The sequence below is a fragment of the Biomphalaria glabrata genome, chromosome 9 (assembly GCF_947242115.1).
Source record: "Biomphalaria glabrata chromosome 9, xgBioGlab47.1, whole genome shotgun sequence".
In the NCBI taxonomy this organism is placed as follows: domain Eukaryota; kingdom Metazoa; phylum Mollusca; class Gastropoda; family Planorbidae; genus Biomphalaria; species Biomphalaria glabrata.
Window position 1 is genome coordinate 34,882,941 of NC_074719.1, and position 17,337 is coordinate 34,900,277.

Here is a 17,337-nt window from a genome sequence, read left to right on the forward strand (position 1 = left end):
ATTATATGTGAGATTACTATCCCTTTTTTGATATCAAACATAATAATTAAATTTATATTCATCAGTTTCCTGCACCTATGATTCCGGATTATATATTTTTGTTTTTTTAATATTTATATCAACTTCATTCTAGAATTGGTGTATGTCATGAGCAATAAAGTGTACAAAATGTATTTTAACCAGACTGACAGTCAGAGTAAATTGAAATAAGTTTGTAAGAAATTATGAAAGATCACGTGCGTACGCAGAGGAAAACTCACCACCTACACTCATCTTGAGCCACACTCACCACCTTCACCCATCTTATAGTCTGTTGGATGACAATACGGCACCTCACTTGATCTGTCAACTGACACACTTTCAATTTCTTTTAGTCTCGCATAGTGAGGCAGACCACTTCCATGTTTTTAACTTCCAAGTAGTGTCCCCTTGAAGTCGATTTTAGTTTTAGTTTGGCCTCTTTGCATGTTGTGGGCAGAATATTTCTTTTTTTTTTTTGTTGCGTACACGAAAGTTTTGAGAGTATCTCAGAATTAATTTTCGTAACCTTCAACCCTTTGTCATCTGTTTATGTGGACTACGGTTAACGAGAGTGTCATGTGGTTAGCACAACGACCAACTATCTTTGCTTTTCCACAACTACTGTTGGAACTCATTAGAGCTGATAAGACTCAGTGGTGCCCAAGGATCCCGAAATTAAAATGCCTAGTCTCTATCAGGATTCGAACACGGGACCCCGATTTAGAAGCCAAGCACTTTACCGCTCAGCCACCGCCCCTCTGATAACCTTTACATTATGTGCCTTGTAGATCAAAATGTCTGATAGGGGAACTTTATTTTACTTTATCCCTTTCTATGGCCTTGGTCTTCAGCGTTAGTCCCCAGGGCAAATAAGTTGTGACATGTATCGTTTATTCTTATCAATTAAAATTACTTTTAGCTGTTGTTCTTGCTAGATGTCAGGGGGAGGTATGGCGAGAATGAATGTTAAATTGATATTTTGGTATGATAGTTATATCCCCTTGTATTTGTATTCCCAGGTTGTGAATGTGAACAGTCTTGCACGTGCTGTAAACTGAATGGTTAAGTCTTCGTTGAATGTAAGAGAGATTGCGTTAAGTTAGTGAGGTCTTGCTTCCGGTTTACTTCCTGGACTGGTGTTTTGTGTATTAAATATTTATTGAAATTGATTCACTGTTTGTGCTCTATTGGATATTATTGAAGTATTAAAGTATCACTAGTCGACCGGCAGCGTAGCATACGCCGCTATTTTGCATGGCTGGTTCTTAGGCCACTGCAACCTATGCGACCGCAGTACGCCCCCACTTTCAAAGGATCCGCACTTTCATAGGACCCGCACGAATTCAAGGTGATAACTTAAAACAGATTTCCCGCGCTCTACTGTCGATTTACCAGGAGCTCATAGAACTCTCCCGAAAATGCAAAATATAAGAAAAAGTCCTTAAAATATACGGAAATATATTTTTTTAAAAATGTCATTTTGGGTGTGTCATCCAATATTGAAAACGCCAATCCTACGCGCGATAAATAAAAGAGGCATTATGCATTAGCCGTAATTGTGTAATAAGATGAAAGAAGCTTCTCGCGCCTCAAACTAATAAAGATTTACTGGAGGTCTACAATTCTAAAAGATAGATAAAAACATTTGATAATTCTTGCTATTGAGCGGGATCTATGTAGGAAACATAATTTTTATGATATACTGTATGACTTTGCTACACGCAAGGCTCGTAAAGTAATTCTGAATGAATAAATGCATAGACGAATTTATTTTCTAATTCAAACTCTTAAATTTTGTTATTGTCCGCTTCCCTACCCAAACTTGGCCCCGCGAAATCCGTTTCAAATAGAGCCCAACAATGCTGTCCTGTTATTTAGTGTTTTTAAATTTTTTTTATTTGTAAATGTTTTACATGTTTCGGATGTTCCTTCAGAGTTGAAGATAGATTACTTTTTATTCCAAATTTCCCGCAAGACGAAGGGGGATGGGAGCGGGCAGGGTTTGACAGTCCAGCGCGCAGCCATCCGTAGCGACGTGTGAATACCCACGTGTTCTCTCCTACCTCCTGTTTTCTCGTGGACTATCCGCAGAAATAAGAGAGTGATCTTTCCTTTACTTGTTCTTCTCGTCTAAACTGTTGAGCGAAGAAGAGAATTATATATATATATATATATATATATATATATATATATATATATATATATATATATATATATATATAGATTGTTATTTTATGGAAAGTATTATTGTTATTCATGGAGTTGAAATTTATTAATAATAAGTAATTCTAATTGAGGGGATATCTTGAGTTAAAGTGTATCAAGTAATAAGTGTTCGTATTTGTGAGACCCCTGGTGAAACACACAACAACCCAAGTCAAAACAAGAACGTGAACCCTGACACTAGATACATCGGTTAGCGCTCAGCGTTTAACATGTACATATAAAAAAGATCATACCCATTAGTGAGAAAATGTGATCCATAAGTGATATGCTTAGAGCTTATATGGTTTAATATATACACATCTCAAAGGATATGATGGTTGCTCATGCATAACGTAATATATTTTAGTTTCATAACCCAAAAACCCAATAGGACAGGTCATAGGGTCCAACTGTTAATTTATTGTAATAACTCATTTAATACTTAAGTAATACTTCCTAAAAAAAACAAAAAGAAACGGAAATGTAGCATAAGATTTAAAAAAAAAGTATTCCATTGACAACACTCTATAAACTATTAAATAAAGCAACAAACAATTTATTATTTTCAATGCATTCTTTTATTCATGCAGGCTCAACAAGAATTCAAACTTTTCATTTGTATTCTGCTTCGCTTCTTGTCTGATTTCAGGGCTAAGACATCCCTCCATTAGGTTCACTATTTGAGATCTTTTACATTTGTACATGGAAAAAAAAAAAAAGATATATTTACCTTTGTAAGAATGTACACTGCTTACCAGTGGCATCACTAAGAGGGTGGGGGAGGGAAGGCGGTCAGAACCTGGTGACACCCCTATGGGGGTGACACCTCAGAGAAAAATATTTTGGCAAAAAGCAGACACATCAATGATATATATATATATACATGGGCGTAGCCCCGAAATGAAATGTGACTGATTTATTACTTTGATTTTGTTTATTTTAAGTGAGATTTTAATACTAAACCATCACTTGCCCCAGCGCAGCTAAGGGAGTTTTAAGTTTAAAAACCCTACCATAGGGTTTTGATTTTAAAACCCCCTACCAGGAGGGTTTGAGTTTAAAAATCCCTACCAGGAGGTTTTGAGTTTGAAACCCCTTACCAGTGATTTTTGCAGTTAACTCCCCCTCTTCTATAGAACAAAACAAACAAAAATGCAAACGTCGATATCCAAAATCCAACAGCACAGTTCAGGAAGATTTTGATTTCAAAACCCCCTCCAAAATTTTACGATAAACCCCCTCCAAAATTTTACGATAAACCCCCTCTTCAATATGAAAAAAAGCAAATTATGCACTCAAAATGTTATGAGCATAGCTAAATGGGTTTCGACTCAGTAGTAAAGTAAAACTCCCCTCCAGTGGAGTTTGAACCTAAAAAATACATCTTCAATGTAAAAAAAAGCAAATTACGCACTCAAAATGCTATGAGCGTTTCCAAAAGGGGTTTTGAGTTTAAATCCCCCCTTCAGAAGGATTTGATGCTAAAAAAATACCTATTCAATATAAAAAAAAAGCAAATTACACACTAAAATTATTTGAGCGTAGCCAAGCCATTTGGGGGTTTTGAGTTGATACTCCTTTCCTCCATATGGTTTTGAGTTTAAATTCCCCTACAGAGCGTTTTGAGTTGGAAAACCTCTATCTTCAATATTATTCTAAAGCAAACTACTGTTACCAAATTCTATGATCGTAGCTAAATGGGGTTTTGAATTTAAAAAACAAACAAACAACAAAGTCCTGAGATTTTTTAGTTTAAAACCCCCAACAGATGATTTTGACGATAAAACTTCCCTTTCCGATATATAAATCTAAATCTACAGTCACCTAATTTCAAGAGCGTATTCATTAGAGTTTACACATTTCTACCAGTGGCTGGAGTTCATTAATAAAGTGCAGTGAATAGTCATCTGTCGAAATTGAAAAACACTAAATGTGGCTCAACAAAGACAGATTTTAGGAGTCAGTTATTTAGATCGGGTCTAAATCAAGGAAATCCTATGACGAACTGGGAGTCGACCCCTTAGTAAGATTGTGACAGAGCGTCGCATGATGTTTGCGGGACATGTTCTCCGACAAAGTGAACTACGCATTAGAATAGTTTCGAAAATATCCTAGTACAACTTGGCGCCACACATTCATGGAGGTCCTCGGAAAAGGTGGGAAGAGGCTTCAGACATTATCAGTGACAGATTTTTGTGGAAACAGCTTGACGGCAAATGCGCCGAACAGTGCGGGAGGGTCTAAGTTAGTAAGACTTTTTAATAGCAGGAAAATGCACTGTAGATACCTCAGAATATGCATTTTGTTGGCATTCATTACCAGAAATAGTGCTTGGCGGCGAGGCTCTGCCACGCGCTGGGGGAGCTCCTAGCGCTCCCCAGATCCCCTTGCTGGTAATGGCGGGGACTCAACAATTTTTCCACTAACTACAAAAAGAGCCTATTCTAGGGCACAATAAACGTGTTCAGAAAGAATGAAGGGTCAGAATGTAATAAAGATTATGTACATACACACATGTATACAAGTATTTTGTTTTCGCGAAGTGGGGGGGGGGGAGAAAAAAATCCCCCCTAACCCCCCCCCCCCGAAAAAAAATCCTGGCTACGCCCAGGTGTATATGTATATATGAATGTTTATGTATATGGTGACCCGACAAAGTAACGCGGACAAAAGAAAGCCTACAAAATAGCGCCTACAAAAAATAGCGCCGACAAAATAGTGCGAAATGTCCCAACAAAATAGTGCAAGACAAAGTAGCGTGGACTTCTATAAGACTAAGACTAAGACTAAGACTGCTTTATTGATCCTTACGGAAATTTGTTGTGATTACAAGGACTCGTTTCTCATATAAAGACAACACAACAGAAACATACACATAAATACAACAGACACAACATAAAGAGTTCATTCAGCGACGATGCGATACGGATGTGTATAAAAGTACCGGATTATAGTAAGTGAAGGTCCTGGGCAGCATTTTTGTTAAGGTCTCTATCTTGTTCAATATTATTAGATTAGGTTACAAAAGACAGTTGGTGTGGAAACACAAACTCAAAATCGGCCCCCGAAGTGGTCCACCCATGCAGGCTTCAATATTTTCAGAAAGAACATCCGAATGAAAGTATATCAAAGACAAATAAGAGATAAGCATGGAGAAAAAAGGTTAACAGATCTTGTGTAGTGCCCCAACAGTCCCGCAATTCAAAGGATAGGTGAAAGTTAGATGTGAACCTGGCCTAACTAGTTCCCCTTTCAGACCTTGTGGTCTATGGGGCAGATGATGTAAAGTTCATCTGTTTTTGTGGCCTACGGTTAACGAGGGTGTCATGTAGCCAGCACAACGACCAACCGCCGTTACTTTTCCCCTAATAATGTCAGGTACCCATTAGAGCTGAGTGGACTTAGAGGCGCCCAAAGATTCCAAAGTTGAAAATCCCAGTCTTCACCAGGATTTGAACCCGGGACCCCCGGTTCGGTAGTCAATCGCCACCGCGCCTCTCCTGGCCTAACTGATGTCTTATAATTAATCTAATTGTTTTGAAAAAGCTCTATCACTTATTTTTTTTTTAAGTGAAAAATTAAATGTAAATTAGAATTCTAAAATCACTTATAACATATAAATTGAAGAATCAAGTTCAACTTCATAAAACAAGAAATGTTTTAAAACAGCACAAAATAAGCATTTTATAGTAACAGACCAAACTTTCACCACTGCGATACAGATGTATGACTTATATAAACAAAAGAACAATTACAAAATATTTCAGATATTGGAAACAGCAGTCATACAACTTTCAAACTTATATGCACATGAAATTGTTATGTCTTACTAAAAAATAAAGATTTATTATTTACAATAATCTTTATTTTAGTACAACTGAAATCAATAACAACATTTAATATTGATATTTGTTTGTAAGTAAGCTTAAGGTCATTAAAATCGCAAGTAAAATAGATGAAACTGTTTGAACCAACACCGAAAGAGTAAATCATATAAAATATGTGCATAAAAAATGTATTGTAAATTACATTATGATTGAGACGCTATCTAGATAGATTTTATAAGTGAAAAAAATAGAGTATTTTTTTAGAACTAAATTTCAAATGTTAACATTTTTGAGACCATCGGACTGTAGAGCTCCTAATTTTAAATTACAACCACACAAAAGTACAGACAGTATTAGTTAAGAACACACAAATTCATTTTATTTAATTACAATTAACATTTGTAATAAGATTAAAAAGCATTATAAGATACATCATGATTTAGAGACTTTGTTCAAAAGTTTAAATTGCACTATAGGTGAGTACCAAAATTGTCATAAATAATTGAAGTCCAGAATTCATATCTTTTCAATGAAGCTTGCTCATACTTTCATTTTATTCATGGTACTGTTATGTAGATCTAAAGGTATTTTTAAAATCCATCACTTTTCTTCAGATTTTGGGCTTGGAATGTTTTTGAATACATTTGAACAATGTTTCAGTTTTGGAATAGCTGAGAGAATCTTAGTAAAATGTTATCTCTGATGGTCATAAACATTCCATGTGTAGTATTAGCTGGATTGTGTTTGCTTCACTGTGTAGATCTAGATCTTTGACTTCACAATCTATTAATTCTACAACATTACTTTAGATCTAGATTCTAAATTTATTACACTTTAGATATAGATATATAATAGAACTGGTACCATACTGGCTTTGGGCTTGAGAAAAGTTATCTGCCCATGATCGAGATGATCCAATTTCCAATGAAACAAAATATGCGAGTAAAAGTAAAATCCATTCAATATAAAAGTCGTTCAAAGCAAGTGACGAAATAAATCACTGTACATTTGCTCTATAAGTTAAATAATGATGTTGAAAACATGCCTTGGCACATCCACTGTAGTCATCTTGATGTATATATTTTATTTTAAACCTTATTGTATTTTTGTTATTGGTACTATTGTCAAAAACGAAACCGTATGTGCTTACAAGAAGAATGCGAAATTAATTCTTTCTTTTTAAAAGTCGCTTGTATTTGCGTTGTAGTTATCTTATACTTTAGTATAAATCGGGTGAAAACGACATTAGCATCACATTGTAAGACATTTAATTATAAATTAAAAGCGACGTCATCTTCTAAGTAAAATCTTTCTTAGCAACAAGATCGAATCAAATGGTTCTATCTAAAGAAAACATTTTAATGCCTCTTCGTACGTGTGGTAATGGTCCCCTCTCGGGTACGATGAGACAGCATAAGGATGGCCCCCACGTGGGGCTTGAGATTCCGGCCACACATAAAAGGAGGAATTAATGCAGGGGTTCGAAAGAACGTGCAACCTGCCAAGACGGATGTGAATAAATGATCACTTAGTCGACGGGGGCCTGCTGACAGAGAGATCGGTGAAGGTGATTTTAAGTCTGTTTCTAATTTTAATAAACTTGCTTTGTAAAATATGCAATAACTATTGAATGCATGTCATAAACAATAGGATTTTATGATATAATTGACGCTCCTTTTACATTTGCCAACAATCAATGAAGTTAAGTACCGGTAATCAGCTCACCGTACTGGTTCAACATAAAGAACAAAATGATGGTAGTGTTTATTGGGAAATGTTTGTAGAAACTTGATGTGATTGGGGGGGGGGACACCCTAGTGACGCCACTGTTGCTTACCATGGCAATATTATTCATTATTTTTGGTAAATATTTAGTTGTACTATTTTTAAGAGAAAGTACAAATTATGAAAACAATCATTTCAGCCTTGATTTTTTAAAAATAAAGTAGTTAGATCGATGTTCTGCGCATATAAATGTACTTTGTGTTGCTAAATCAGTGTTTATATTTTGAGCAATTTTCTTAATAATAGATACGCATTTTTCATGCGTTAAAGAAAATGAGGAAATTGTAGGGTGTATGAAAATGGTACTAACAATCTTCCTAGAAATAACACAATTTATGACTATCATATAGGTAAAAAAACAACAACTAATAATTGCACACTTATTATAAACATTGGGTTAACAGTCTTTTTTTGTTGTCTCTAAATAATTCTCTTAAAATTAAATTTGCTTATTTTTATTTATTTTAATAAAAACACTGCATCAGAGGGAATCATAGCTTTCAACGAGCCTTTGAATTTGAAAAAAAGGGTGAAAAAATATTTTATGAACATTTTGCGCACTTTCTCGTATTCTCAAGAATATTTTAAAATGTGCCAATTTGCCAATATAAAATACTAGAGTATTTCATGATCGTGCAAAGTTCATTGGTCAAGCATTTAGGCAGCATTTAAAGAGCTCTGTAGAATGAAAGAATGACTACTCTCAGCTTTATAAAGTAGCCTTATCTGCAAGTCTCCACCAATTGTTATATGTGGGAAACATTTAAAGGAAGTAGACTTTGTACATCCCTATCACTAAGTATTACACATTTCTCGCATCCTAGGACTCATGTTAAAGGTAAGCTCGAAGGTAGAGCACACCGGGGATACTGCCGACAACTTTTTCTCTGTACCTTACAGGTGCAAGTGTCTGTCATAAAAACAGGGCCTATAGATGAATATTGTGTGGTCAGTAACCTTTTAGCTGATGCTTTAATAGACTCGGACCTTAGGCACCTCAACGGAGTTTCTGTTTTGCTTCCTTATTAGCTTTATAGTCTCCGAGCGCCACGTTGAGAATCAGAAATTTTGTCCGGGTGCATGTTGGAAGACATATTGATAATTAAATTGTTTTATATAAATTTTCAAAAATATTGTTTCTAAACTCTCTCAAAGGCATCAAAGATGACTTCGCTTTATGATAGGATTGCATTGGCAAGACTACAGTACAAATAACTATGTTCTGCTGGATGCCGGTGTGGATAGTAAAGAAGCTCTAATTTCCATAGGACAGCTGTGCTCGATATCCCGTATGCAATCTTCTTCGGCGAGCTTGAGGAAGGACTGCGCAAGAGAGGTGCTCTCCATAAGCACAATAAAGATCAACAAGCTTAGAGAAAAGTAGCTAGCAGCAGATGTCCTCTGAAAAAGATAGTTGGAAAGCTCAAAGGCTGTGGACAATCGTTTGAGACCCAAAGTAAAATCATTATTAAAGACAGGTGAAGAGAAAACTTAAAAAAACATCCAGCGGACAATGGCTTTGTCTGCACGAGAGGCTGAAAAATATGTAGATTGCAACTGGGCTTGCGTAGTCATTTGAAACACTGCACCCGTTCTTAATTTGTGAAATCGAAGTTTACGCCACAATAGATGTTGTATTTTGTAGTCTAAAAGTGGTTGAAACGTCTTCTACGAGTCTTCAGTTCTTTCTAGACGATCCCATGATCTGTGTCATGACATTTGCATTATATCACTGCATTATTATCTCAATAATTGGGATTGTGCGTTTTGTGAGAGCGACGACCTCATAATCATTTTTTTTTTACAAATTTTATGGTACAAATAGTATTCAAAGACAACAGACATTCGTCTAATTCTAATACTAAAATAATAATTAAATGTTGAAACACAATAATATACTATATACTAAATCCAAAGATCAGGGTGTGTTCCGAAAAAAATAATTAAAAACAAACCTGGGATTGATCATCAGCATCTTGCTGGTCTGAAAAAAAAAAGATTACATAAAATTTTAAAGACTTGAGAAAATATAATAAAATAATATAGCAAAAAATTATATTTTAGGGATTTAAGCGCAGACCAGAAATGAAGCGGAGATGCTCAATGTAAAAGTAACGAGATAAGGAGCTCATACATCTGCACTATGACATACACGTGTCTAATAGCAGAAGGCTCTCTAAAGACAATTTTAAAAGATGAACTTGTTTATAAGTAATATAATAAGCGCGGTGGCTGAGTGGTAAAGCGCTTGGCTATCGAACCGGTGGTCGAGGTTTACCGTTTAGGTTTAGGGTTCGAATCATGTTGAAGACTGTGATTATTGGTATCGGGATCTGAGTTTACCCAGCTGTAATGGGTACCAGACATTATTTGGGAAAAAGTAAATGTGGTTTGTCATTCTGAAATGACTTTCAAATTTCAATGACGTTTGGCATATGCTATTTTATTTACCAAGAAAAATGTGTCTTGTGAGTCGTGATTTTTAATTGTTGCATGTATGGTTAAAAAAAAAGATTTGTTATTTCAAAAGGACCTCTAGTATATTGGCATTATACGAAGGCAGAAAGATTGAAATTTAGTATATAAAAAATTATGGTTGTTTCCATTTGTTATGTTAATACTGAGTTGAGGCCGATTAAAGGATAGCAAAGTTTTATTCGTTAAGGTAGTACAAAGTGTCGTATTTGGTTAAAGTATTCTTGCGGCCAACGACAGAGGAAAAGATGCTATAACTTTTGTCCGTTAGTATGTTTGTCGCTCGTCCATCCGACTGTCACACATCAATCTCGAAAGTTCAAAAAGTGGTTAAAAGCTTGCACAATTCTGGTGAAACGACGAACTGGCAGGTCCGTGCGCAGGCGGAAGCAAATATGTTGCAGTAGTGGAAGGAATAATAAACGCTCTAGAGCACATAGAGGAACGTATTGAGGAAGGAACCGACCGATGTGATCCTCCTTACAGTCTCACTGTCCTGCCTACAAGCTCTTGACAGCTTTGAGACGTTGCATACACCAATGTGATCCTCCTTACAGACTCACTTTCCTGCCTACAAGCTCTTGACAGCTTTGAGACGTGACATACCTCTACTTGATCCTCTATACAGACTCACTTTCCTGCCTACAAGCTCTTGACAGCTTTGAGACGTGGCATACACCAATGTGATCCTTTTTTACAGACTCCCTTTCTTGCCTAGAGACTATTGCCAGTTAAGAGACGTGGCATACCTCTACTCGATCCTCTTTACAGTCTCACTTTCCTGATTGAAAGCTATTAAGGCCTCAGCGTCTTGGAATATCTCACTAGCAAAAAACAATTGCGTGTGTGGAGCGCCTTTAAATAAACTTAAGATACGTATGCTGTTGCTATGGATTCCATCTAAGTGTGGAATGAAAGAAAATGAGAAAGAAGACAGTTTGGTGAAGCTAGGAAAACACTTTTAGAACCACCGAATCAGAAACCCCATTAGTAACGAACCATGCTGGGAATTACTCCCGTAGAGCACGTGAGAGGAAGCGAGCAGTGAGATTAAAGGTCGCCTTGTCCCCGTGTAAGGACAGCCTCTATGTCGGACATGTACCAGTTATCTCTCTATCTAATCCTTGTCTCAATCGTCTTTCGTGCAGAACTCTGCATTCGTAAAGAATGTGTTCTATTGCTTCGTCGTCCTCCATGCAGTGGCGGCACCGTGTGTCGTAATTCTCCTTTCACCGTTCGAAATAAACACCAATTGGACATTGCCCGACTCGGAACTGGGCTTGGACGATTAAGTTGCCACCACGCATCTCTTTTGTCTGGTCTACTCATTGCTCTGTTGAGCTTACGGTTCTTATCCGAAGAAACCCACAAGAGAAGCCGAGAGTGCAAAAGTCAGAATTTCTGAGTGGATCAAATCAAAGTGGTACGATAGCTAGGAACATTGTAGCACGGGGCGGGAAGTCTGGAAGGTTCTCAAACGCCCAAGCAGAAAGGATGAATAGTGGTGACTAGACAGAAACGATCAAGCAATATTTTGCACGTTTTCGCACTGGACACTGTCCGATAGGAGCCTACTTTGCTAGGATCCGAGAGAACCACGATCCCAGGTGTCGTCACTGTCACACGGCAAACAAGACATTATAACACATTCTCAACGACTGTATGGTGTTCAAAGATAGTCTCCTGGGCAGTGCTTTAAGGCAGTGTTTCCGAAACTTTCAACAAATTATTTTCGTAACTCTATTTACCCCTCGCCCATGAAAAAATAATTAATGGAAATAATAAACGAAAAATCAAAATGTTCATAAAAATATAAATCAATGTTATCAGTGCAAGGAAGAAGCATAGTTAATGAGTTGCAACGCGAACCCCCTTCAAACTTTTCCCCTAAACCTGGGAGTACGCGTACCCAACTTCGGGAAACATTGCTATAAGGGAGTCGTCTCAGCACGGAGCCTTAGCGCATGGAAACTAACCAATGGTGCAACGGCTACTGTTTGTTTTCTAAATAGCGATTTATAATGACACCTTTTTTAAAACAATAAATAAATAAAAGGGAGGTTATATTAAAACAGAAAATTTACTTGTTGTCTTTATTTCGTAACAGTTATTCAGCATAGTTGTAAAACGTGAACAAACGGTAAGCATTGAGTATGAAAGTTATTTGTGCTTTCTGATAAGCAACTAAATGTGGACAGGAAACGTTGAATTTTGTTTTAAAACCAATAAGAATGCACTACCTCTACCAACCGCTTCACGTTTTTTGGGAATTAATCTTTGCAATTGTCTGTACACACAGTCTATGAAGTTGGACATCTCTATATCCGCCCAAAATTTGGGCTTCATAAAACGGTCAAAATGACGCTAAAGCACAATACTTGTCACACCGGGTACGAATCTCGGTGGGGATTGCGAATTCAAGTGTCATAATTTTAGGACCCTACTGAATCTACCCAGCTCTAACGGGTACCTGACATTAGTTAAGGAAGGTAAAGGCGGTTGGTCGTTGTGCTAGCCACAAAAACAGTTGAGCTTTACACCATCTTCCCTATAGGTGAGCAAAAATCACATTCACCTTATATACCAATTCATAGATATCTACATATTCTTGCATAAAGTTGACACAATCATATAAAACAAATTTTTGTCTTGTGGTCAGCACAATGGAAAAGTACAACATTAATAAAAACATAATCAAAGTTATCCAGAACCTCTACAAGGATGCCACCAATGCAGTGTACTTCAACAATAATATTGGGGACTGGTTCAAAACCACAGTTGGAGTAAGACAAGGCTGCCTACTGTCACCAACACTCTTCAATATCTTCCTTGAAAGGATAATGGAAGATGCCCTCGAGGGCTATGAAGGTACTGTTAGCATTGGAGGAAGAAGAATTACTAACTTGCGCTTTGCAGATGACATTGACGACCTAGAACTAGCTGACCTGGTGATTCGCATTGACAAGACTTCCGCAGCATATGGCATGCAAATAAATGCCGAAAAAACTCAAATTATGACCAATAGGCCAACAGGGCTTTAAAAGAACATCAGTATTGGAGGTGAAAAACTGACTAGTGTTAACAGCTTCAAATACCTCGGAGCTATAGTCTCAGATGAGGGAACAAAACCCGAATTATTGGCCCGAATAGCACAGTCCACAGCAGCCCTGTCAAAACTTAAAATAATATGGAAAGATAAGGGCTTAGCCCTCGGCACCAAAATCAGACTGATGCGCTCTCTGGTCATGGCCACATTTTTATATGCTTGCAAGTCGTGGACGTTGAATGCAGAGCTTGAGAGAAGGATCCTAGCAATGGAATTGAGATGCTACAGAAGGATCCTAGCAATGGAATTGAGATGCTACAGAAGGATCCTAGCAATGGAATTGAGATGCTACAGAAGGATCCTAGCAATGGAATTGAGATGCTACAGAAGGATCCTAGGCATCACATTCAAAGACCGAATCACAAACCAAGAGATCAGAGACAGGGTTACTGTAGCGATCGGAGCCCATGACGACCTGCTAACTATTGTGAAAAGACGAAAGCTTAAAACCTTTGGCCACATTACAAGATCTACGGGGCTCGCAAAGACCTTCCTTCAGGGAACAGTGCCAGGAAAAGAAGAAGAGGCAGACAGAAAAAGCGATGGGAGGACAACATTAAAGAATGGACAGGCCTGCCATTGAGAGAGGTTCTAAACAAGGTAAAACAAAGGGAGGAATGGAGAAAGACGGTCTACAAATCTTGCCTGGTGCCCCAACGGTCCAACAGACTAAGGAATAGGTAAAGGTAAAGGTCAGCACAGCGAAAATAATGCGCAAGCGACAGCTTTCGACGAAGCAATGCCTAAAGGCCATTGTACTATCCCCTCAAATTGGAGGCAACGTCAAAGTCTTGCCCTCACAGTTTTTTTAAAAAATATAAATGGTGATTTCTTGTTACTTGGAGTATTTGTCCATCGGATTACGCAGTTTTCTGGTGCTTATAAATATGAAAACATAGAAATGACTTTCAATGTAATTTTGAATAATAATGCTATTTTAAATAGATTTACTATGTATTGAGTGCTGTCGTTAATGAAATTACCCAAATTTTCGTAACACATCCATATTCTCCTAACCCAATTCCACTGACACTCAGATTTATGCAATACAATCAATGGCTCTATTAACATACTTTGAAAAAATGAATGGGACAATCTGGCAACAATTTTGACAACAAAATTATGCTTAGGGTTATCCACCAATGCTATTAACCTAATAAGTTCCTTAAATTAAAGTAGGCTAGTCGAAACCGCTACCACACGATCGCATACTAAAGTAATGTTGTTGTTGTTTTTTTAATTGATATATAAAGTTAGGTTTAGGGTTAGGATGTTTTTGAGGGAACTTGTTAGATTGTATTTTAATTTTAATCAGCTTTTACAAAAAATGAAAATATCTCTTCCACTTTAGTGTAATACGCAAAGGCTCAAGTGCAATAGACCTCTTCGCATCATGGTTGCTAGGCAACAGGCTGTGGAGCCTTATGATCGTAACCAGGGTTTATTGAGCACTCTAGCGACATAAATGTTAGGCCTCATTTTCTTGTCTTTGTTGTGGACTAGAGTGGAGATTATATTTTCATTGTGTTAAGCTCTCATGGTTGGTATGTCATTTAGGAGCCTCTGCATTGGGAACGCCCACTGGGAATAAGTTGTACATAACTTTGTAACACAGTGGGTATATGCTATCTTGCATATTTAAAAGAAATATGAGTAGATCTATATTTCAAAGTGTACTATAACCATGGGCGTAGCCGGGGGGGGGTTCTTGGGGTTCAAACCCCCCCGAAATGAAATCCCCCCCCCGAACGGGGGGCGGACGGAATTAAGTGACTGAATTTTGCTTTCATTTTGTTTTTTTAGGAGTGATTTTAATACTAAATTATCACTTACTACAGCACAGCCGAGGGGGTTTTGAGTTAAAAACCCTCTACCAGGGGGTTTTGAGATTTGAAAAAAATCCCTCTACCAGGGGGCTTTGAGTTTAAAACCCCCTACAGGGGGTTTTGAATTTTAAACCCCCTACCAGAGGTTTTTGCAGTTAAATCACCCTCTTCTATAAAACAAAAGAAAAAAAAAATGCAAACAACAATCCCCAAATTCCAACAGCACAGTTAAGTAAGATTTTGATTTTAAAACCCCCTCCAAAATTTACGATAAACCCCCTCTTCAATATAAAAAAAAAACAAATTACACACTCAAAATTCTATGAGCGTAGCCAAAGGGGTTTTGAGTTTAACCCCCCCCCCCCTCCAGTTGGGGTTTGAAGCTAAATAGTACCTCTTCAATATAAAAAAAAAGCAAATTACACACTATAAAATCTATGAGCTTAGCCAAAGGGGTTTTGAGTTTAAATCCCCCTCCTCAAAATGGCTTTTTCTTTAAATTTAAAACCCCTCCAGATGGTTTTGAGTTTAAAATTCCCCTACAGAGCGTTTAGAGTTGAAAACCTCTCTCTTCAATATTATTTTAAAGCAAACTACAGTCACCAATTTCTATGATCGTAGCTAAATGGTGTTTTGAATTAAAATGAAAAAAAAAAAAAAACCAGAGATTTTTTAGTTTATAACCCCTCAACAGATGATTTGACGAAAAAAAGTTACTTTTCGATATCAAATCTAAAGCAAAATACAGGCATGTAATTCCAAGAGCGTAGTCAAGAAAGGTTAGAATTTTCTACCAGTGGCTTGGGGTCCATTAATAAAGTGTGAATATTCTTCTGCCGAAATTGAAAAACATTAAATGTGGCTCAACAAAGATGGCTAAGACAGATTTTAGAAGTCAGTCATAGAGATCGGGTCTAAATCAAAGAAATCATATGCCGAACTGGGAGTCGAATCCTTAGTAAGGTTGTGACAGAGCGTCGCATGAGGTTTTGAGGGACATGTTCTCCGACAAAATAAATTACGCAAAATTAGAGTTGCGGAAACAGCTTGCCGGAAAATGCGCCGAACTGCGACAGAGGGTCTAAGTCAATAGTAATAGCACATTAGGTTTGTGAAATAAAACTTTTTAATAGCAAGATAATGCACTGTAGATACCTAAGAATATGCATTTTGTTGGCTTTCAATACCAGAAATAGTGCTCGGCGGCCGGGCTTCGCCCCGCACTGGGGGAGCGCTACGAGCTCCCCCAGACCCCATTGCTATCAAGGGCGGGGAGTCTACAATAAACAATAAACGTCTTCCGAAAGGGTCAGAATATAATAAATATTAATTATGTACACACACACACACATATATTTTTTTTTTCGCGGGGGGGGGGGGGGGCGGGGGAAATCCCCCCACCCCCCCCCCCCACCCCGAAAAAAAATCCCGGCTACGCCCATGACTATAACTATGTTATTTAGTATTGATCATTGTGCATATCACTTTGTGCATTTGTCTATGCAATGCTCGCTGTTCAGCAATATATAATTTAGTAGTTTTTTTGTTCATCTTACTTATTCTTTTAATTAAGACCAGTTAAAAGCCCAGGCATATGTGTCAAGGCTTAAAAACAACACTGACAGAGAGTTGACACACTTGATTTTGTTACTTTCTCCTTGCGTTGTCGGCTCAATTAAAAATAATAGTGACCAATCAGAGTCTAACAATAAAAAAACAATTAAACTAGGACTACAATAGGGACTTACCCATATTTCGCTTTCTGCCATAACCAGTATTAAGATTTTGAGACTGAGATGGTTGGCCATAAGATCTTGCGACGGCCCTTTTTACTTCTCTGCATGTAATCAAGAGTAAATTGGAAGTTTAGACAGATCAATAATATTTATATATCTATTATCTATCTATTTATCATCTGTCTGTCAGTCTATTTATCCATCACTCCATCCATCCATCCATCCATCCATCCATCCATCCATCCATCCATCCATCTATCTATATCTTATCTATCTATCTATCTATCTATCTATCTATCTATCTATCTATCTATATATATATATATATATATATATATATATATATATATATATAT

The 17,337-nt window shown here is 37.2% G+C and overlaps 1 long non-coding RNA gene across 1 annotated transcript; it reads right to left on the bottom strand.

The window, feature by feature from the left end:
- Window positions 1-2,781: 2,781 nt before the first annotated feature.
- Window positions 2,782-17,082, bottom strand: LOC129928279 (uncharacterized). Its single transcript, XR_008779862.1, has 3 exons — window positions 16,994-17,082; window positions 9,794-9,822; window positions 2,782-2,913 (listed from the first exon to the last, which is right to left on the bottom strand). It is a non-coding gene; the product is annotated as an uncharacterized LOC129928279 (long non-coding RNA).
- Between the last annotated feature and the right edge of the window lie 255 nt (window positions 17,083-17,337).